The sequence below is a fragment of the Epinephelus lanceolatus genome, chromosome 21 (genome assembly GCF_041903045.1).
Source record: "Epinephelus lanceolatus isolate andai-2023 chromosome 21, ASM4190304v1, whole genome shotgun sequence".
Lineage (NCBI taxonomy): Eukaryota > Metazoa > Chordata > Actinopteri > Perciformes > Serranidae > Epinephelus > Epinephelus lanceolatus.
Genome location: NC_135754.1, coordinates 36,336,235 through 36,360,391, shown reverse-complemented (window position 1 = coordinate 36,360,391; position 24,157 = coordinate 36,336,235). Strand labels below are relative to the sequence as shown.

General features: G+C 42.7%; 1 protein-coding gene across 2 annotated transcripts in view; it reads left to right on the top strand.

Moving 5' to 3' along the window:
• grid1b (glutamate receptor, ionotropic, delta 1b) overlaps nt 1-24,157 on the top strand; it is an 860,177-nt gene that overhangs the window by 481,079 nt on the left and 354,941 nt on the right. The gene's annotated exons all lie outside the window — the stretch shown is intronic.

Sequence of the window (24,157 nt, the reverse complement as noted above, 5' to 3'; positions counted from 1 at the left end):
ACCCTCCAGGCACACAGAATCATGAAAAGTCAGACAAAAATGTCAAGGACAGTTCATCCTACTTTTTGGTATTTCAGTGTCAACAATCCAAAGCTCCCTCAGCAGCCTCTCCAGGCTCAACGACTCGTTAAATCCCATTGTACAAACTGTTGATGGTAATTTTTGCTCGTGTGTCAGCAGCAGCCATTGGGTCATTATAATGAAAAGGTTTATGCCCTATAGATAATCAATATACTCATAACATTTAAAAACGATCTGACCTTTACATTGTGAGTTTTGTGTGAACCCTAACAGTCAGATCTGAGGCGGACGCCTGAGGAAAGGTCAGAGGTCACCAGAAATCAGTAGGATTCAGTCTCAAGGGAGGAATGAATACTCTCAGCACACTTCATGGGGACGTAGTTAGCAGCACCTGATCTATCTGAATAGCATTTTGGCCTATTGAACGTTGGCTAAACGTTACCGATTCTCCTCTCTCACAGTTTATTGAACAGCGTTAATATTATTTCCCCTGCTGTGTTTCACTGCTGGGGAGGAGAGGTGAGGAGGTGCCTGCAGGTCAGCCTTTAACTAAAGATAACAAACACTAGTCTGCAGCTTGGCAGGCGTCTCTCCTACGTGTCACTCCATCCATCATCCCCTCCACCTCCTGGTGACAGAGTCAGCTCAGATACTACGTCACTTTAGAAACACTGATGTGATATGTATGCCGTGTACAAATGTATCTGTGGTTTCCAGACACGTACAATGGCGATATTTTCTCCTGGCGACTGGGCCGCAGAGACACGACAAAGCAGCTTGATATTTATGAAGTGTTTGACAGACGGGCTGAATAACTGACCAGCATCACGTCTGTGAAGCATCGCCACCAGCAGGACGAAGAAAAGAGGAAGTGAGGGAGAAGAAAGATCACCAGCTGCACACACACGCACACACACGCACACACACACTGGATTGATTTCTGCCCTTCTGCGAGGGTATCAATATGGCCGCCGCCATGCATGGCTCCACTGAGCGTGACGCAGCAACTCAGCCACATCAAAGCTGCAGACTCTCAAATCTCACGCTGGCCGCACACCGGCCCGGCCGACCGCATGGGTGGACAGCCGGGCTGCAGTGCGCTCTGGGAAATGGTGTTTTTCATCAACACCCAATCAGAGGCAGCTGTCAGGCGGAACAGAAGGCCGTCCTGGGGAGAAACGCTGATAAAGACATTGACACGGAGCCTGGAGTGTGCGTGTGTGCGTGTGTGTGTGTGTGTGTGTGGGGGGGTGTTGTGGGTAAACAAACACACACAAACCAACTAAACACACACTACTTTCTCCTCCCTGTCTCTGCCAATCTGTCTGTAACACACACCACTAATGTGGTTTGTGAGGCTGTGGTTTATGAGAGAATACACACACACACACACACACACACACACACACACACACACACACACACAAGCAGCCATCCTAACCTGACCTTGTCAAAGAGAGGAAGAGACAGTGTAATGGAATCAGCAGTCTCTGTAATTATAGCTGCATTCAGACTGACTTTAGCATGAAAACAGAGTCAACCAGCAAATAAGTGGCTGTTGTTCATCAACACAACTGACTGGTTGTATATAATTCACCAGCTTCACCAAAATTAGCACTTACACTAGTTTTTGAGCACAGGTAAACCCGCTCATTAATAGGGGATAGTGTCTCTGTGTCTGGGTTTTTGTTTTTCAGCTTGTTCTCATTATGAAGTCGTCAAATATCGCCGCGTTGTCAGTGAGTTTGGTGTCAGACGATGCCACAGGCCACCTGTTGTGGTGTTATGATACGCCACAGGACAGCATCAGTTTGAAATGCTGCTGGTAACATAAGGAGCTGGAAAGTTCATATAGAGTGGAAAGACTTTCTCCTATGTGAATGTAGAGTCAAACCATGATGTGTTTTTCTAAACCTAACCACGAGCGTTTGTTGCCAACACCTGACCGTGTGCTTTTGTTGCAGAAACCTAATCAATATGTTTGTATGCCGACACCTAACCAAATGCTTTTGTTGCTGAAAGCTAACAACGTGCTTTTGTTGCCGAGATCTAACTACATGCTTTTGTTGCTGAAAGCTAACCACATGCTTTTGTTGCCGAAACCTGACCACATGCTTCTGTTGCCGAAACCTAACAACGTGCTTTTATTGCCGAGATCTAACTACATGCTTTTGTTGCTGAAAGCTAACCACATGCTTTTGTTGCCGAAACCTGACCACATGCTTCTGTTGCCGAAACCTCGCCACATGCTTTTGTTGCCAAAACCTGACCACATGCTTTTGTTGCTGAGATATAACTACATGCTTTTGTTGCTGAAGGTAACCACATGCTTTTGTTGCCGAAACCTGACCACATGCTTTTGTTGCTGAGATATAACGACATGCTTTTGTTGCTGAAGCTAACCACATGCTTTTGTTGCTGAAACCTGACCACATGCTTCTGTTGCTGAAAACTCGCCACATGCTTTTGTTGCCAAAACCTGACTACATGCTTTTGTTGCCGAAACCTAACCATGTGCTTTTGTTGCCAAAACATCACTACATGCTTTTGTTGCCAAAACATCACCACATGCTTTTGTTGCTGAAACCTCGCCACATGCTTTTGTTGCCGAATCCTGACTACATGCTTTTGTTGCCGGAACCTAACCACGTGCTTTTGTTGCCGAAACATCACTACATGCTTTTGTTGCCGAAACCTCACCACATGCTTTTGTTGCCGAAACCTGACTACATACTTTTGTTGCCGAAACCTCACCACATGCTTTTGTTGCCAAGACCTAATTACATGCTTTTGTTGCCAAAACCTAACCACAAGCTTTTGTTGCCGACACCTAACCACATGCTTTAGTTGCGGACACCTAACCACAAGCTTCTGTTGCCGAAACCTAATCAATACGTTTGTTGCCGAAACCTAACTAAATTCTTCTGTTGTTGAAACCCAACCAATGCTTTTGTTGCCGAAACCTAACCACGTGCTTTTGTTGCCGAAACCTAACCACATGCTTCTGTTGCCAAACCTAATCAATAAATTTGTTGCTGAAACCTAACCATATGCTTTTGTTGCTGAAATCTAACCAAATGCTTCTGTTGCCAAACCTAATCAGTACATTTGTTGCTGAAACCTAACCACATGCTTCTGTTGCCGAAACCTAACCAACTGCTGCTGCGGCCGAAACATAATCAATACGTTTGTTGCCGAAACCTAACCATATGCTTTTGTATGCCGAAATTTAACCAAATTCTTCTGTTGCTGAAACCCAATCAATGCTTTTGTTGCCGAAACCTAATCAATACGTTTGTTGCCGAAACCTAACCATGTGCTTTGGTATGCTGAAATTTAATCAAATTCTTCTGTTGCTGAAACCCAATCAATACTTTTGTTGTCAAAGCCTAACCATGTGCTTATGTTGACGTGCCGGTGTTGGTAGCGGCGTCCATCAACATCAACGGCAGACACAGAGGGACATACAGCATGTAATATTACGTTAGAGTCATGTGACAAAGTGCCGGTATGTGACGACTTGGGATGAGAATGCGTCATTGTTGTTTTTTTGGGGTTTTTTTTGGTGTGTTGCGTTCAACGTCACAGACAGGTGTGAAAAACAGGTTATTAAACAGAGAATTCATTCATTCATTGATTGCGTTGGCACACAAAGTGTCGTTGCATCTTGATGGCAAAGGGGCTAAAATAAGCGCGTTCACTCAGGTGTTGTGTTTACATCAGTGTCGATCAGAGCTGGAGCTGTAAAACACCTGTGACTGCTGCAGAATCATTTGACCCTGGTGTGATTGTGACCTGTCCAATTAAATGAAAAAGCCAGATGTTAGCAGTGGTAAAGGGGCGGTAAGTAGAGCCCTTTAAAAGTATCGTTTTTACAGAGTCTTTATAAAGTGAATAAACTGAGTAACTCCAGAGACAAAGAGAAAATGCTTTGATAAGATAAAGTCATTATTGCTTTTGCTCTCTTTGGGCCATTTGTTGATGAGAAAGATCAAACCGCAGCCTCGTCCTTAAATCCAGTAAACTGTATCAGTGTCTCTGCCGATCATACACGGAGCAGATAAGTGAACTTGAACAGTCACTGTCTTTCCTCCTCAGCGACTTCAAAGCAACGACATGTCATGTTTCCATTCTGCCGCTGCACCCTGAAACTCAACCATACCGTGCACTTCTGTTGACATCCTCTAAATGTTTCATCGCTGACGAGGCCCATCAGATGAACAAGAGCTCTCAAGAGAAGTGAGATCTGTGTCGAAGCCAGACAGCCTGAAAACATGAGATTAAAATTGAAATGATTAAAATATGAAATATTAAAATGTGAAGTTAGCAAGAGGAGGGAAAGAGCAGGGTGAATAAGAGGGAGGTGAAAAGGGCAGAGCAGGAGGAGGAGGAGGAGGAGGAGGTGGATTAGCTGCAGACAACATGAGGTAAAGCTCAGCCTGAGGCCTGACGATGCTCGGATGCATTTCTGTCTCTTTGCTTACTGAATGTGTTTGTGTTTCAGTGTGAACTGTTCTATGAGCCGGCATTACTTTGAGAACCAGAGCTGAAACTTCACAGCTCAGACGCTACAGGAAAATGTTGGCATTGTACATTTCTGCAAACTATGGCTACGTTACATTTGTACCTTTCATGTTTCATGTCAGCGTTCATAAAGAGTTTCATCAGGAGGAGGAGGGGACAGCGGATGGTGTGATATCTAGGTGGTGCCGAGCTGCAGACCAGAACTGGTTGTTTTTTGTTGCATTTGTAACAGCCTCTTAGCCACTGATTATAGGTGTTTTTACCAAGACTATTTCCAGCCAGAGCAGTGCCACACAAAGCGTGTTTTGTACAGACATTGCTGCGCTTCCTGCTGTGGTAGTGCCACCACAAAGCAATTGTTTTCTACCAAGACATCCCCACATTTCCTTTTGCAACAGTGCCCTGAACATTGCTTGTTTTTCCACTGAGACATTGCTGCATTGCCTGTAGGAATAGTGGCACGAAAAGTGTTTTTACCAAGGCATTGCTGTGTTTCCTGCCGCGACAGTGGCACAAAAAGAGGTTGTTTTTTTTTTACCACAATATCACTGCATTTCCTGCCGGGATAGTGGTCTGAAGTCTGGGGAAGAGCCGTATAGTAGGCTTGAAACATCACTCTGCATTGAAAATCCTTCTAAGTGTGAGCTAGTCTCTACAGACTTCCACTTCACAGGTGTGCCTTATCAGGGTTAATTAGTGGAATTTCTTGCTTTATCAATGGGGTTGGGACCATCAGTTGTGTTGTGCAGAAGTCAGGTTAATACACAGCCGACAGCCCTATTGGACAACTGTTAAAATTCATATTATGGCAAGAACCAATCAGCTAACTAAAGAAAAACGAGTGGCCATCATTACTTTAAGAAATGAAGGTCAGTCAGTCCGGAAAATTGCAAAAACTTTAAATGTGTCCCCAAGTGGAGTCGCAAAAACCATCAAGCGCTACAACCAAACTGGCACACATGAGGACCGACCCAGGAAAGGAAGACCAAGAGTCACCTCTGCTTCTGAGGATAAGTTCATCCGAGTCACCAGCCTCAGAAATCGCAAGTTAACAGCAGCTCAGATCAGAGACCAGATGAATGCCACACAGAGTTCTAGCAGCAGACCCATCTCTAGAACAACTGTTAAGAGGAGACTGCGCGAATCAGACCTTCATGGTCAAATAGCTGCTAGGAAACCACTGCTAAGGAGAGGCAACAAGCAGAAGAGATTTGTTTGGGCCAAGAAACACAAGGAATGGACATTAGACCAGTGGAAATCTGTGCTTTGGTCTGATGAGTCCAAATTTGAGATCTTTGGTTCCAACCGCCGTGTCTTTGTGAGACGCAGAAAAGGTGAACGGATGGATTCCACATGCCTGGTTCCCACTGTGAAGCATGGAGGAGGAGGTGTGATGGTGTGGGGGTGTTTTGCTGGTGACACTGTTGGGGATTTATTCAAAATTGAAGGCACACTGAACCAGCATGGCTACCACAGCATCCTGCAGCGACATGCCATCCCATCCGGTTTGCGTTTAGTTGGACGATCATTTATTTTTCAACAGGACAATGACCCCAAACACAGCTCCAGGCTGTGTAAGGGCTATTTGACCAAGAAGGAGAGTGATGGAGTGCTGCGGCAGATGACCTGGCCTCCACAGTCACCGGACCTGAACCCAATCGAGATGGTTTGGGGTGAGCTGGACTGCAGAGTGGAGGGAAAGGGGCCAACAAGTGCTAAACACCTCTGGGAACTCCTTCAAGACTGTTGGAAAACCATTTCAGGTGACTACCTCTTGAAGCTCATGGAGAGAATGCCAAGAGTGTGCAAAGCAGTAATCAGAGCAAAGGGTGGCTATTTTGAAGAAACTAGAATATAAAACATGTTTTCAGTTATTTCAGCTTTTTTTGTTAAGTACATAACTCCACATGTGTTCATTCATAGTTTTGATGCCTTCAGTGAGAATCTACAATGTAAATAGTCATGAAAATAAAGAAAATGCATTGAATGAGAAGGTGTGTCCAAACTTTTGGCCTGTACTGTATATATAAACGGAAGTCGGAAACGGAAATTTGTCTCCTCCTGTCTGCCAGAAGTCAGACGCCGAATATAGCCGATGGGTTCCGAGAATGAGTGTGAGCTGCTTGGTCAATCAATCAATCAGTCAATCAATTGTATTTATAAAGCCCAATATCACAAATCACAATTTGCCTCAGAGGCTTTACAGCATACGACATCCCTCTGTCCTTAGGACCCTCGCAGCGGATAAGGAAAAACTGCGGACTTATATGTTTTCTATATTTCCTGCCAGGATAGTGTCACTGACACTGGTTGTTTTCTACTGAGACATTGCTTTTTTTCCTGCTGCAGTAGTGCCATAAACATTGGTTGTTTTTTACGGAGACATTTCTGTACTTCCGGCTGGCACAGTGCCACCTAAAGCAGGTATGTTAGAGGGGAAATAATGTTTTTTTCAACCTGGGCCCTATTTTCCGATCTACTTTTGTCTAAATGAGTGATAGGATGTTCAATATGTGACATTTCTCCAGTATGAAGCTAGGGCTGACCTGCCTGCAGCCCGTGAGTACACGTTATGTTAAATAATAGGGCACTCAGACGGCGTCAAACAACGTCAAAATACGTCCACTAAAAGTGCATTTTTTTCACACAGACAGGCTCGGATTGTTAGTGTAATTATCTGACAACATAACGGAAAGGAGAAATGAACGTGTGTGTTTACCTTTAGCTGGATTCAGACATGTTCCTCTGCCTGTTGCTGCTCCCTCTCTCCCCTCGTCCGCTCTTCAGTTTCAATGAGCTCTGCGTCCGTGTACGTCCGTGTACTCCGTGTTCAAATAAATACGGCGGTCATCAAATTCAAATGGTTCATCCAGATCCAGTTGAGCAAAATCGGGTGAAGATTCAGCCATGACTACTCCAAACAGTCGCATTTGTAAGCTTGCTCCAGCGGTAACTTCCTGCAACAACTCAAGTCTCACGAGACCAACTGCCGTAAAACACCATAGACTGTATAGTAAAACACCAAAGAAGAAGAAGAAGAAGAATCTCGCGAGATTTCAGAGCCAGACTTTCACTCTCTGAGTGAATGTTTTGACTTGCCACAACAAACATGTCCGAATTTGTCCCCGATTTTGCTCAACTGGATCTGGATGAGCCATTTGAATTTGATGAGCGCCCGTATTTATTTGAACACGAAGAGGGAGAGGGAAGGGGGAGCAGCAACAGGCAGAGGAACATGTCTGAATCCAGCTAAAGGTAAACACAGACGTTCATTTCTCCTTTCCGTTATGTTGTCAGATAATTATACTAACAATCCGAGCCTATCCGTGTGGAAAAAAATGCACTTTTAGTGGACGTATTTTGACGTTGTTTGACGCTGTCTGAGTGCCCTATTATTTAATATAGCGCGCACTCACGGGCTGCAGGCAGGTCAGCCCTAGCTTCATACTGGAGAAATGTCACATATTGAACATCCTATCACTCATTTAGACAAAAGGAGATCGGAAAATAGGGCCCAGGTTGAAAAAACATTAGTTCCCCTTTAAGCTTAAACACGATCTTTTCTGAACCATAACCAGGTGTTTCTTCTTCCTAAACTGAACCACACATTAACCACAGCACTGTTGAAACACAACGAAGAGTAAAGTTTCAACATATCTGCTACATATTAACATACAAATGTGACATATCTGTGGTTTGCAGAAACTTACAATGCCAACATTTATTCTGCCAAAACCTACCCACATGTAAACCACAGCACTATCACAACATACAACTGAAAACTAAAACCTGAAGAATTCTAAATTTTCAAGAGACTTCAGGTTCAAACCCTGCAAACTTTCACACCTCTGAACACCCGAACAATCGCTGCTTGACGCGTGTGTGCTTGTTGGTTTTGGAAAGTTATGAAAATTGTTGGACACAGACCCCTCAGATCAGATGTGTGGGTGGAGGGGCTTTCACACACTGTTTAAATGAAGTCCTTTGACTTAACTGAAGTGCCATGAAATCGCTGGAGTGCGCCTTTAAGTCTGCAGGGCTGCAGCCAAGAGTTTTGGAGCCTCCTTCCATTGACGAACACCTCCAACAAAGACAGGAAAGAAAAAGTCTCTAACTTTGTTTCAATCTTTACATGTCTCATATTGAGCTGATAGATTTTTTGCAAGTTCCTTTCTTGGCTGTTCCTCTGAGAATCAACAGCAGCTCAGAACATTGTGATAATTTCTTTAATTTCATGATGACTTTTAGTTTCATTAAAACTTTTCTCTGCAGGAAAGTTCTTGGGAAGTTCTGACACTTCAAAATGAAATATCTGTTATCAGTTTAAATTCTTAATATGAAGGTTTAAATGCTGATCTAAACTCCTGCCAGGGATGAAGCTCACATGGAGAACGACAGAATATTGATGGAAAAAGACTGTGTCTGGAAATAGCCTCTGTGCCCTCAGTGGTAGATAGACCTCTGTCTGTTGGGCACATTATCTAAAATCTAATGACTAAATTGGCTCAAAATCTGTCTCTGTGGTAGATCCCAGAGGTTTAATACCTTTTTATGTATTAAAAAGTCTGTTCTTTTAATAATCCAGGTTCTGCTCTCTGACCCTCCTCTGCACCTTTTTTAACCGAACTCAAAGTGGAACATGCAACGAGCCGCATGTCAATTTTCTCCTGCTAATTCTCCGAACTGTGGAATGATTGAAACGATACACTCGCCCATCTACTCAGGGAAGAATTCATCCCATTTTGAGATGAGAAAATTCTGAGCTGCTCCTCCTAAACCGCCCCTGAGGAGGAGCGAGGAGCCAAAGCAAAGATCAATCACAGAGGAGCGATTTCGGGGGTAAAAAGGTGAAGAGGAGCGATGGAAGACAAAAAAGGAAAGGGTGTAGGGGAGGATGGGGAGCTGAACTCCCGTCTCTGATGTGTTTTCTCTGTGAACCACCCGTGCTGCTGAATATATGTGCAGTCATAACAGAGATCAGAGTCAGATCACCTCAGTCAGAGGAAAGTCTTAAAGGGATAGTGCACCCAAAACTGAAAATTCAGCCATTATCTACTCACCCATATGCCGAGGGAGGCTCAGGTGAAGTTTTAGAGTCCTCACATCACTTGCAGAGATCCAAGGGGAGAGGAGGTAGCAACACAACTCCACCTAATGGAGGCTGACGGCGCCCCAGATTCAAACATCCAAAAACACATAATTGAAACCACAAAATATCTCCATACTGCTCGTCCGTAGTGATCCAAGTGTCCTGAAGCCCCGACATAAAAAGTTGTTTGGAAAAACGTTATTTGAACTCTGTTTTTAGCCTCATTGTAGTCTGTAGCTCTGACTGCCTCTCTGGGCACCGAGCTCACGTGTGCGCGGTGGAGTTGTGTTGCTACCTCCTCTCCCCTTGGATCTCCCCAAGTGATGTAAGGACTCTAAAACTTCACCTGAGCCTCCCTCGGCATATGGGTGAGTAGATAATGGCTGAATTTTCATTTTTGGGTGCACTATCCCTTTAAGACACAAAGCTACATGAACTCATCTTTCCTCTTCTCCTCAAGTCACAGCAACACTCCCCCAGTCCTAAGAACTTTGTCATCGACATATCTACAAGTCATGTTATGAGGCTCAGCAAAGTGTAAGCATGGGATCATGTGAAAAGTTCATGTCATGATTTCCATGACCAAGATAGTTGCAATTCACAGTGTTCTCCCACTAATCATCACAATAAAAATCTTAAAATGCAGCCTGGTCTCACTCCGAAGTCATCGAATACCGGTGCTTGGTCGGTGACTTCAGGCGTCAGACACCGAAGAAAAAAGTCAGTATTAAACGTCTTTGTTATCAAGTAACTGTTTTGGTTTAATAGCACATGGCGGCATCCGGAGAAATGCCTCAGGACAACAATGTAAAGCCCTTTTTAAATAGGAACTGTGCAAATGTGCAGGAAAGCCCAATCAGTCTTCTTTCAGCATTGGCAGTATAAAAACAAAATCGGGGAGTGCAGCAAAATGCCGCCTACCTACTTTTGTTTATACAGAATGTGCCTTTTTCGGGGCAATGGGGGGCGTGAGCAAGTAACAAAACGTGTAGCTCAGCGTGTGACGTAAACAGTGACGTGGGAGGGAAGCCGCGGCTGGTCAGTCCTTCGGCGATTCTCTCGTAAGTCGGCCCGTTCTTCACCGTCCCCGTCATCTGACGGTTAATGGCCTCTTCATTTGCGAGGACAAGGAGGGCGCGCAATTCCTTGTCTCCCCAGTTGCTCATCTTTACAGTGTCTGTCAGGTTTGTGTTTCCCTCTTGCTACTAGCTGCTCGCTAATTCCTGCTATCAGCTGTTTCCTGTTTATCCACCGCCAGTGGCTCGCACATGCGGCATCATCAACAGCTCCTCCCACAAGTCATCAACAGCCCCTCCTGTGGCGGAAGGCCGCCTTGGTCTTTTTAAACTAAAAAGGTTCCGCCAATATGTCTACCCTACGAGGCAGAAAATTGGGCACCTTGGATCAACTCGCCAATCCGGCTCTGTGTGTCTAAACGCTCGCAGCTTGCCGGCAAAATGGCCCAACATTTGTGAAATATCTGGCAGTGTAAAAGGAGCTACAGAGACAGACATTCACACTCACATTCACACCTACGGACAATTTAGAGTTACCAATTAACCTGCATGTCTTTGGACTGTGGGAGGAAACCCACACTGACACGGGGAGAACATAACATGTCATAGCACATGATGCTACATTATTCTGTTGTCTTCTTCTGGTGAAGCTTTTATCAGAGGTGTGTCGAACATCTCCTCTGCAAAAGTTTTGTGACGATCACGTGAACCTGCTGCAGTCCTCGCTGTGTACATTTTAATAATTGATCAGCTGACTTACCTCCCACCTGTTCTGAGCCCCTCCTTTCTTCTTGGCTCTTCCTCTCTCGGCCTCCATAATTTGCTTTTAATTAGCAAAGGAAAGTAACGGATGCTCCTCCGTCGATTGAACTCCAGCGTCACACGGCCCCCCCGTTCACCCCTCATTGGGCTAAACTCTCCGAGAGGATTAAACCGGTCTGAAAGCCACTTAGTGAACCTCATGTTGCTTCATACATATTTAAGGCTGCACAAGGCAAGACAAAACGCTGTTAGACAATGGCTCATTGGTTCTCAGCTCGTTAGCTCTCAGTTTGTTGTGTCTCCATTGGAGGCGATGAGAACACAATGGTTCGTCTGTCTGAGCCTTTGGCAGACGCTTCTGTTGGAACTTAACTCCAGTTTCTGACAGTGGAGAGGTCTGAAAGTTACAGGAGAGCTTCACTTGTTCTTATACTCACCAGATATCAGACACACTTTATGTCTTGTACTTATTAAAACACTCAAAGAAAGTGATCCTTTCAAAATAAAGGCTAGTGTATAATAAATATAACACAAATAATGCACCTTGCTTTTGTCTCTCCTCCTGCTTTGTTTTGTCTTCATTGACCTCAGTGTTACTGCTGTGTGTTTGAAGCCGTGCTGTCTATATTGTAGTCATTAATTAATTAAGGCATTCAGCAGGCCTGTGTGTTTTGGAGTCATATTGTGTGGACACCTGCTGCCTCCATATGTAGTCTACTGATGTCCTCACTCTCTCCTTTTGATGTCTCTGTTAAGATGTTTTCTAATTGGCTGCTGGTGGCGGCGTCGCAGGAAGGAAGGCGAGGTCACAGTGTTTGTTCCTCCATGATAACACCAAACTCTTTGATAAAAGGAAGCTGCCAAATATCTCTGCGACAGTGAGGCTGTGGATGTGCACATCGTCATATCTGCTTTTTAAACGTTTATTAATCAAACTCACGCTAATGCACAGTTCTTATGTCTGAACTTCTGCCTCAGCAGAATCAGGGTACGTTCAGAATCACAATCTTTCTCTTTCTACTTGTAGTAGGTGCTGCAGCTGTCATTAAAAACTACATACTGCTGCATGCAGTACACACACACACACACACACACACACACAATTGGGACATACGACTTCCTCATAATGCAACGCCCTGAACTTTGACCCTCTTACTCATATATCTGTTACCATGGAGATAAAACAAAACTATAGTGAAATCACAAAGGCTTCATATTTCTCTGCCATTGTTATCCAATGCTTTTGTTACTGGTTTTATTTATGATTATTTTATTGAATTAAACAATTAATATTCCTGTTAGTACTAATTGACTGATCATCAGTTTCTTGAATGTGCTGTCATTCGTCATTGCGACTTCTGACAGCTTTCAATCAACCGTCATGTGTTTGCAGCTCAGTCCATGTGACATATCATCCACTGAACAGAGGACTGTGGATCAGAACAGCCAGAGAAGCAGAACATCCTGGTATTTTTGGTGTACTGCATTTAATATTTTATGTACTGGGACATACTAAATCTTGTTTTTATTTTTGGCATACAGTATAATATTTTTAGTATGGGGTTTGCAATGCACAGTATATATCTTTCTTACTGTATAATGACGAAAAACTCTGTGTGTGTGTTCCACGTTTTTCTCCTCACTGACTTGGTCAATCCATGTGAAATTTGGCACAGTGGTAGAGGGTCATGGGAGGATGTGAATGAAGCAATATTACATCAATTGGCCAAAGGGGGGCGCTATAGCAACCGATTGAAATGTCAAACTTTGAATGGGCATATCTCATGCCCCGTATGTCGTAGAGACATGAAACTTTGCACAGAGATGCCTCTCCTCATGAGGAACACATTTGCCTCAAGAACCCATAACTTCCGCTTATATAGATTTTCCGCCATTTTGAATTTTTTGACAAACACTTCAAATGGATCTCTTCCTAGGAAGTTTGAGCGATCTGCATGAAACTGGGTTTTCAGATTACCCGGAATTCTTGAGGGGCGGGGCTGTTTGCCGAAGAACAATGATCGGTGGAACACACTCGCAGCATTCCTCACTTCCTGGCATGGGCAGCCGCTACAAGCTTTATTTTATTTCTACAAACTCCACTTCGTTTCTGTTTTGATTTAGGTACCAAATTAGCCCCGGGGCTTAATTATTAAAGACCGTAGTACTGATCAGCGCTGACGGTATTGGTTCTTTTGTGCCGACACTGATCTCCTTGACACACACCGACGCGACACGGTAACCGGTGAACAGCCGAGTGGCCGTGGTGGAAACGAGGTGAAGATAACTTGCAAATGACTCGAGGTGACAGCAGCTACACTCGTTACTGTAGGTGACATTAACCCTTAGAGAGTAAGAAGCCAATAATTTAGGGACAGCATGTTAGCTCGGCTGATAGTGAATTGTTACTAATATGCTCAAATGACAGCTGTCTGTATGGAGACTAACTTAGTTTGACACGTATCTTAAAATACGTTTAAACTGAGCTGCTGGCTGAGACAAACAGCCCCAACTCTCCCCACACCGACATGTAACCAGCCAAGCTCGGAGCCAAATACAGGACACATGCCGAATCATCTACGTCATCCCGCTAACTTGAATACATTTTCTGGAACCTTGGGGTGCTGTGGAAACGCAAACCACACAGATTACCAGGAATTCTTTTACCCAGGTAAATAAATTCCTGGTAATAAAAGTTCTTGGAAATGATGGTGGAAAAGGGGTGATATGATATGTATGAAGTGATCAGCGGTTTGCAGAAATGTACAATGCCAACATTTTCTTCTGGTGTCTCAGGTGGCCTCCGTGTAAAGCTGGTAATGGAAATATTTCTCACATACTGATAAAAAATACCAGAGTTTAGAGATTGGAAAAAAACATCACTGGGCAATGAATTAAACATTATGCTCTAAAAAACTAAATCTCACTATGTTTCTTCAACACCCTGAACCCCAGTGTAGAAATGACTGATTTAGTAAATGTGTGCTTTTTCTGTTTTTTATGTAAGAAGCCTGAAGAAGCCTGTTTTCTGTCAGGACAATTTTCACATCTGTGATGGTTGCCATAGTTATAAAGGCCTTTGATAAAAGGATGGGACCATGTCCAATCATTTATTGCCATTAAGAAGCTCCAGTGCACGTGGGCTGGAATCACATGTTCAGCTGTTACATGTGGCTGTACTGTCTGAGTGTCCACGTACATGCTATGTATGTTCATTGGTCATCAAGGAACTCTGGAGAAGGACTCCAAGTGTAGTTCTAATTGGATCTTCATCGGATCAAAAATCAAAGATCCAAGTCAAACGTTGTCCTAATTAAACTTATTAGTGGGGCTTGAGTGTGCAGGCGTTTCTTCCTGCATGCTGTTTTTCTGACAGCCTTAGACATACGTGATGTGCGTATAATTGCTCACCTTCAACTCAAGTAACTCTGGCTCATCTTTCAGCAGTGTTACAATCTCAGAATTATTCTGCCGGCCCTTGTTTTCAATCTCCCTGGGAAGGAATGTCAGCTAAATGTCAATGTAAATTGATTTCAGCTCCTCTGTTCTTGTCTGTAACTTGAAATAAAGTCCTGTTGGAAGCAAAAGTTGAACAGCGGTCAGTGAAATACCAAAGTTTTTCTATCAGAGGGAGTCAGGTATATCGGCACATACCAACGAGTCTCCAACTGTGATTTGAAAAGACGAGCAGAGAGGTCTCCGAATTCACCAGAAACTTTATTGAATGTGTTGCCTGTTAGATAATGACATCCAAAGCGACCAGTTACCCGTCTTTCATCATTTAACAATCTATTCAAACTCAGCATCAAAGTGTGATGTTTAGAGTTTATTAAAAAATTTGAGACCTTGAAAGATTCAGCGCCTTTAAAAGCAGCTGTGTTTTTATTCCAACATGACACACAGATTCATCAAAAGTGTTTCAGTCCAAGGTTCACCTCACCTCTTCAAGAAAACCCCAGGGTGGATGTTTTCATTGGTGCAGCAGCTATCTCTCACTGGATTCACCTTGATTTTTAGACCTCAGTAGATAAAGGTGAGGGGATGAAAGCACGAGCGTTCTTAAAAGGCATAAAAAGGAAAAGCTCTGGTGTCGTCTGAATTCTTTGCTGATTAAACTTCCCTTGAGTCAGAGGTGAAACATTTAGGTTATTTAATTGATCTGAGCTGAAATAAATGATATAATTCTGCCTGCATAATGACATTTTCTTTATTATCAAGTAAAATACCACAAATTTATTTAACCAAAAAAGGTCAAGTACTCACATTACACTTCTTAGTTTTTTACCCATCCTCATCAGTGAATAGAGTTTGTTGAATAGAGTTTGTCATTGTAATATCTCAGGTGTCTGAAGACACCTGAGATATTACAGGTGTCTTCAGGTGTCAGTGGTTGTCATCCATCTGCCAATGTTGACCGTGAGGTACGGTTGGAAAACAAAAGCGAGAAACTTTGAGTGAAGCTATTGTTTCCGAGGTCGAGAATGAACTTTCAGCTGATAACAATAGTTGGCTTTCACAAATGCACGTTGTTGTTTTTTTTTTTGAGAACGATAGTCGACAAATCTCACCTATTCAGTAGGGCTGTAGTCAACCAAAGAAAATCTTGGTCGACTGAAGTCGCGCATAATCGTCAACTAATTGATTACTCACGGGAAAAAAAAATCTGCACGTGATTTTTACATCTGCGGTTGGCGGTTGTATAAATTAGCCTAGCGTCTAGCGATCTTTTCCTCTTCTCATATAAAACCAGGAACAACAGCAACATGTAACAAAGGTAACGGCACATAATTTGGCTCCATTACAAGTCACAACATTCACCAACAAAACAACTGTCTTATACTAAACACGTTTTCCAAGCAAATACAACATGCTAACGTTATTAGCGCCAGCCAATGGAATTTTACATTGTATAAATTAGCCTAGCGACGAGCGGAGATTTCCTCTGCTCATATGAAGCCAGGATAAATCACACACAAGACTTAAAATGCTATTTTAGTGGAGGCTTTACTGTCTTCACAATTTATTGTTTCTTATCTGTGAAATACAGTAAATACAAGCTTCATTTCCACTGAGGGAAATGGTTTCAGCTTACAGAAACAGACAGGAGGTCTGCGTCACCGCGACGCTGAGCGTGAGGGTGGACAAGTTCAACACGGGGATTATTCCACCAATGAGAATTTGGTCGGAGCCCTACAGCCCTACTATTCAGTAGCTGTTCCACCCTAATCTCCAAAACAAATGTTGGCATTTTGGGCGAGCCACTTATCTTGGTGCCGCTTAAAAACAGGTAATACATCTGGCTACATCTTTCCCACATCGAATATCCGTGATCGCCTAGACCCATACGTAAAAGCGCACATTTTTGGACTATGTGTGTTTAGGCTGCTCTGGTGCGAAATCCATAAGAAATAAAAAAAAAAACAATGTTATTTTTGAAAAGTGGAGAGCTCCCTGAATTCAGCAATACCAAACATCACATGGTTTGATGACGTAGTGCGCCTGGGAGATACCATTTAACAGAGGAGGAGGGTAGCGAGGACGTCCGCGTCCTGGCGGAGTTAGAGAGGTTAAGTAAATTACCAGAGGAGTTCACTGAAAAACAGGTAAAGTCAGCCTGAATTACTTGCGTTCGTCCCCAGTAAAAATCGCTGACATGCATGGGAAATACGGCTTCTACAGGTTCGCCATAGCTCACTGTCAGGACTCAGGGACCAGAATTAGGGATGGCGGAAGGTTTCAGTGGTTCTGTGGTTAATATGTGGTGAGGCTTAGGCACAGAATTTACTTTGTTATGGTTAGGAAAAGACCATCAAGCTACTGCTTTATGTGGCACTGTCCCCGCTGAAAGCACGTCAATGGGTTGCTATGAACCAACCTGTGTGGAGGCTAAAAAATGCTGGAAATACATCAATAATATGCTAAAAAACAGCTGCTTTTTGTGGCACTGTCCTGGTTGGGAAAACAGGGATGGGTTGCTAAAACTCTCCCATGATCGTTAGCTTAAATAAAAGCTGGAAATCCAGGAATAATTTGCTAAAAAACTAGTGCTGTCTGTGGCATTTTCCCTACTGAAACCATAGCAATGGGTTGCTACAATCCATCCATATTTGGTTGCTCATAAATGCTGGAAATACAGCAATTATTTCTTAAAAACTAGCGTTTTTGTGCAAAAACGTACAATGCCAACATTTTTTTTTGGTGATCGTGTTGACCTTCATAGAGATCAATTAAAGGGTCATGACACCAACTTTAAACTTCAAGGTCATTTAACTTGTAATGGCTTTTGTGTCATAACCACTGCTGCTGCTGGCTTTGTCACTTTGACGTAAACATGTTTAGTTTACAAATGCAACATCAGGGTTCCTGCAGATCCTTAAAATGTCTTTAAAAGTATTAAATTTGATTTTGAAAACTTAAGGCCATAAAATGTCTGAAAAAGTCTTATTTTTACTTGTGAGAAGTCTTAAATTTTGAGATGAAACTTAGACTAACGGAGACATGAATACCTAATCAAATCTACCTATTACTGTATCTAGTTACATGATTAGTTATGATTTTATGACTTTATTACTTTACTTAGAAGATATACTGAAAAACTTGGGACAATGGGAGTTAAAGCATCAGGCACTGGAGCACCAATGAGATGTGAACGTGATGTTTGCTGCCGTGTATTAATGCCATTTGTTGGTGTTAAATTGTATTAATTTTTCTTTGTTCAGGTCTTAAAAATGTCTGAAAATGTCTTAAATTTGAATTTAAAAAGTCTGCAGGAACCCTGAACATATTTCAGCCTGTTCTTATTCCAAACCTGAAATCCCACCACTTTCTCTGTGATTTCGGCATCAGAAACTGATGCACAAGACACCTTTTGCAGCGATATGATACACTGCTGGATGGTGTCAGGTTGTTATTGGAAACAGTGTAATATAAAGATCTGAAAAGTCCCTGTAGGGCAGGTGGGAGGGGAGATGGATGGGTCCAGCAAACCACGGATTTTCACCCTGGAGCCAAATGTTTGCTTCCCGTGTGAGTTTAAGTCAAACCATGATGGGTTTCTTTTCTAAATCCAAACACATGCTTTTGTTGCACGCACAGAGAAATAAACGTAAAGGGCTCTTTAGCAGCAACATTTGCTACTTGCAGCTGGGGTGTCTGTTCTGGAGCTTTTGATCATACTGCATGATCCTCATCAACAGATGAAGATGTCATAGGATTGTTATCATCACAAACTTTATGTCCTTGTAGACAAAGTTGAGCTTAAAGACGATATTAAAGAGGATTGTGCGATACGATCGAAAGCTCCAGAACAGCTGTTAAATAGACCTCGTGGTGAGACTTGTAAACTGTGTCAACTGTAAGACATATCTTTGGGTTTCCACAATGTGTGCCAGGTTTCATTGACACAATATCAAGGTTGTTTTTTTTATTGATACCGAACAAAATCATTATTTGCAGAGCTACACTGGGCTCCAGAGAAACCTCTCTGATCTCTGGATAATGACTGCTGTATCTTTTCAAACCTCAAAGAAGCCTCATCTGTAGGAACTTCAAGGTTATCAAGTTTCCCAAACTGTAGTGTTGGGCACCACGACTCCTCTCCTACGTGAAGTTCCCCGACGGTGTGACGCAGATTCAGAGGGACACGATGACGAAAGCGAACAGGAATAGAAGGAGGGAGCACAGAGAGAGATGGCAGGACTGCTTTCATGCTTGACTTTACTCTCCTCCTATCTCTTCTTATTTATTCAGTGGCAGCCACAGACACACAGTCAGCTACCTTAAAAGACTCCACTGTGGATACAGAGGCGTTTTACAAGTCAGTGTCCACAGTCTGTATTGACGCAGCAGCTCTGGCGTTAATATGTAGAATCAGATTAGTATCCAGGGGAGTTTAAAGTGATGCAGCTAAACTTTGACTTCTTTTCTGTTCACATACACATTCAGAGCTGCCCCCGGGCCTCTTGCCTCAAAGGACGAACATTCCAGCAGCTTCACTGAGAACACTGGGAGGAAGGGTGTTAAAACCACAAACCCAAAGTGCCCTGGTATTTAAAACTACTTTATTTTCATGGTGAAATCAGTGAACGGTTTGTCTGAGCTCACTCGGCCAGTTAATTGCGGCTGTTTGTAGCCCGAGAACGGCCGGCTACTTTTAACCTCTCATGACAGGCCACCAAAACAAAATCTTTTTGGCCAACAGAAGATTTGCTTTTTCACTTCACTACATTTTAAAAAGTTGGGTCTTGGCCTGCTTCCAAACGGACTCTGGTGCGGTTCATTTGTGGTGTGAAAGATCACGAACCAACCACAAATCCACCTGCTGATCCTGAAACCTGCCATCTCATAACTGATCCACGTATATCCGATGACCTATTTACACTAATGCATACCTGTAACCGTGGTAACACATATGAACATCAGTGAGGGTGTTTTCCCTGATTGAAAAGCTGTTCAAACTGCCATCATCCCACAGTATGAAGCCTCGAATCATTACTGTACAAGACGCCTTCTTTTCATCTCGTCTCTATGTCATTGATTATTCATAAATAGGATGCACGATATTAGATTTTTGCCAATATCCGATATGCCGATATATAACAACTTAATTGGCCGATAACTGATACCAATATCGATATATCCACGTTTTTTTCCCATCAGTGATCATCAAGTCTCTTCTGTAGTGGAATTAACATCATATTATACATACTCTTATGGTGACGTCCCACCAGCAGATGGAGACATGAAATAGTATCAGTGTATGTAATATTCATTCATTGTGTTCATTTTAAAGCCAATATCGGCCGATACCAATGACGTGCCGATATTATTGTGCATCGCTAGCTAACATGGATGTGTTTCTGGAAGTCCTGAGCATACAAGTGGATAAATGAGACTTGGATTATACTGCAGGAGTTCTGTGAGAGTTTGTAAATGGATGTTCTGATATAGTTTGGCTGTTATTAAAAATTGACCCTGTTTCATGAAGAAAATTCACCGTAGAGATGTGTGACAAAAGCAACAAACAAACACCTATTCTCTTATTTTTGTTCTTGGACATTTACTTCAGAGTTCAGGCCCTCGTCTGCCCTTGATGCTCCGCCTGTTAAACATAACTGTACTCTATGATTTGGAGATGCAGGCTTGGATGTCTGATGAAGTCACGGTGCAGCTCTGTCTCTGTATCTCTGCCTCCATCTCTCTTATGCTCTCTCACTCTGCCGTTCCTCCCTCTCATCTCTTCTCCTGTCATTTGTTCAGTTTCCCTTAGAAGAGACACTGTACTATGAAGAGCAGAGGAAGACTCTGTGTCTCTGATTGGCTGCTCTGATGCTGTAATGTGATGTGATGAGAGAGGAGAGTCTTGTAAAGCTGGATGACTCACAGTGTGTCTCCTGCAGTGTGTGTGTGTGTGTGTGTGTGTGTGTGGAAGTGGGCTCTTGAATATGTATTTTGGGTAGAGACGTCAGATCCTGGAGTGTGTCTGATCATCTGTGTGTGTGTGTGTGTGTGTGTGTGTGTGTGTGTGTGTGCGGCTCTCCCATGTTGGCTACACAAAAATGAAAAAAAAAAAAAAGTGACAAATGCTTCAACATTTGTCTTCATTAAGAGCTCTCTGTCTCTCTTTACATAAATTTGCATGCATGTATGTAAATGTTGAACAGTTCCCATGGGAGACACTTCCTGTCCTACCTGAGTAAAACAGTTTTTCACTGAAAGCTCTCTACGCTTGTGTTTTTAGGCTGTTATAACAAATTGCCAGCTCATAAACCCCTCCACCTACATTGCCTCCACACACATACAGGGGCCAGGAGCCTTTCCCAAGTTGTCCCACAAAGAAATAACCATTTCTATCTCAGCTTTGAGCTTTAAGCCAATCAATTTTCAATCAATTTTATTTATAAAGCCCAATATCACAAATCACAATTTGCCTCACAGGGCTTTACAGCATACAACATCCCTCTGTCCTTTGGACCCTCACAGTGGATAAGGAAAAGGATGTCACAGGCTTTAAAAGTAAAAGCACTTGTCCAGATATAGTAAGCTGTCCTCACAGTAAACCACAGAATCATTTCAGGAAATCCACCTGGAGTTTAAAGGCCAACTCAGCTCTGCTCTCTTTTTACTGATGTCTGTAATCAGTCGCCTTAACTTTGCCAGGTTGAGTGTTAAAGCTTCCAGTGTGCAGGAATTTTATTTTATTTAACCCATTTTGAACCAGGTAAGTCTCACTGAGATCAACAATCTCTTTTTACAGAGAGACCTGACCAAGACAGCAGCGTACAAAAAAGTTACAGCCCATCAATAACGCAATAAAAACATAAAAGATATACTGTACATCGCTGTGTCATCGGCATAAATATATAAATTGAAAATATAGAGGACCTAACACAGAGCCCTGGGGTACACCATTACAAGTGTTGAGCCAGTTAAGAGATGAGCTTTACATTAATGGGGTTATATTTGCAGAAATGGAATAAAATATTGATAACTGTGTTTTCTTTAGTGTGTAATCACCTGAAAATAAGAATCATGGTGTTTTTGTTGCCTTAGAATGAGTCGTTTATATGTACAAACAGAGTAGATTGCGGCAGACCACAGAGTCTGCCATGTTGTTTCTAAAACAGCCCAAAGTTTAACCAAACACTGGCTCCAGATTGAGCCGTTCCCGATTTCCCGCGCAGAGACTCACAACGACTACAAAAAGGGATAAATGACCACAAAGACACATAAAATAACCACAAAGAGCCCGTGAAACAAACACCATGTGCACTGCTCTCCCCCGCGCAGCTCAAATCATTTTTTTATCTCATGTAAATATTTGCCTCGTCAACCTACTGTTTAAACCTACATTTGAATTAACCAACTCCACAACTAGGCAATACATATCTTCCAATTATGGCTCCAAAGGAGGTGGTCTGGCAATGAAATAAAAAAAGCAGCAAAGTTATGGTGGGAAGGGCAGGAAGTAAAGGAGGGGTCAAACAAACACAAGACTTTTGTCCATAAGAACGGTGTTTGTGTCCCATGTAAAACTAAGTCAATTATGAGTTATTTTAACAACATAATGTGATATGTCATGTGACATATGTCATGTTATGTTCTATAGTAACACAAAGGAATGAATGAATGCACTGTGTATTTGTTTCTGTTCAACCAACTGAATTTTTAACTGGAAAGGGGTGTGGCCTACCCAGCGGTTGGTATTTTAAACCTGATATTGATATGAGTTTATTAAAAGTTGCTATATTTATAATTAATCACTGATATTAATCTACTTATCGACATATAGTTGTTTTTTTTTTACTATTTATTGTGCTCAGAGGTATAGTTTTTATTTATTGTGTATAATTTATGTTTATGAAGTATAGCCTGCGACGCCAGGGATTGGCACGCCCAGGGCCCTGGCACACAGCTTGACCGGTCTCCATGGCCGAGCTTCCCCCCACTATTTACAGAGAAGTCTCAGGATTTAGCTTTGGATCAGTATGGATATCGACACACTTTACTTAAATGATACTTGTAAACAGTAGATTATCTGTACCAGATACTAGTTTCATCAGAGTATTCAGCCCAACTCTAGTACCCCCTTTTTTTCTCAACCTAACCAAGGGGATTTGGTACAACTGCAACCATTAGCAGCAGTTTTCAAGCTTCGCTGTCGTCCACTGCTTAGTGCACTAATTTAGGAAACACCTCTGTGGGTCGTATTATTAGAGGTAGGAGCAGAGCACTGATGTGTTCATATGGGTCGGAAGACTTTTTGGAGAGACTAGTAAAGACTTACAGTATGCAGTATATGAGGCCAAGTCAAACAAAACTCTGTTAAATGACCTCTGAATTTTATCAGAATATGAAACATTTGAGATAACAAGTGTGAATGAAAATGTTCACTTCAGTACATATGAGTATTCTGCTGTAAGGAACCATACATTTAGCCTTTGTCCCTTTCTGATTTCCTCCATCTGTTCCCTTCATTCTTCTCATTTCCTCCCTGAGATGAAAGAGCAGGACCGTCTCACTGTGGTTCAATCATATGAAAATCAGTCTCGTCTTCTTGTGTCATTTGAATGAAGTCGAAACTTCTTCGCTCTTTTCTCTTCGTCTCATCTGTGCAAAGTGCAAAATGATCAGCCGTCCTTTTCACCAAGTGACTGCTGTGCTCCTCTTCAATCAGGCCAACCCCCCCAACCACCACTCTGCTTCTCTATTCCATCTTCATCACCCTCCTTCACTTCCTGCTCTTGTCACAAACTGATGCTCAGTGATTGGTCAGGACGGGGAGGCGGAGAGAACCTGATCTCTGCAAATGCTTCAAAGCCTCAGGAGAGCAGAGCTGAGGTTTCTGTGAAGATTAGAGACGTGAATATGAAATGTGTTGAGCTGAGAGGGAGGTCTGCTGGGTGGAGAAGATCTACTCTGCTCTGTTTCAAACAAGATCCTCTCTAATAATGTAGCCATGAAATCTAAGTGCCACTGCATGAGGCTGAGCGACATGATGATAGAAATTTGCTCTGCTTCTCCTGTGAGGTAGGCCATTTTTGGGTTGTGTTAGAGCAGCAGCTTCTGTCATAGTTACAAGAATGCAAATATGTAAGGTGTATAAAAAAATGGTTCAGCTCGCCAGCCATCTTGACACACTGACAGCTCTTTTTGTTTTCTTAGCGTTGCCACCTGCTGGACTGGACCAGTGGAGCTGGGAATGGCTAATACTGTGCTGATGGCTGCTAGTGCTGCTCAGGCCTTA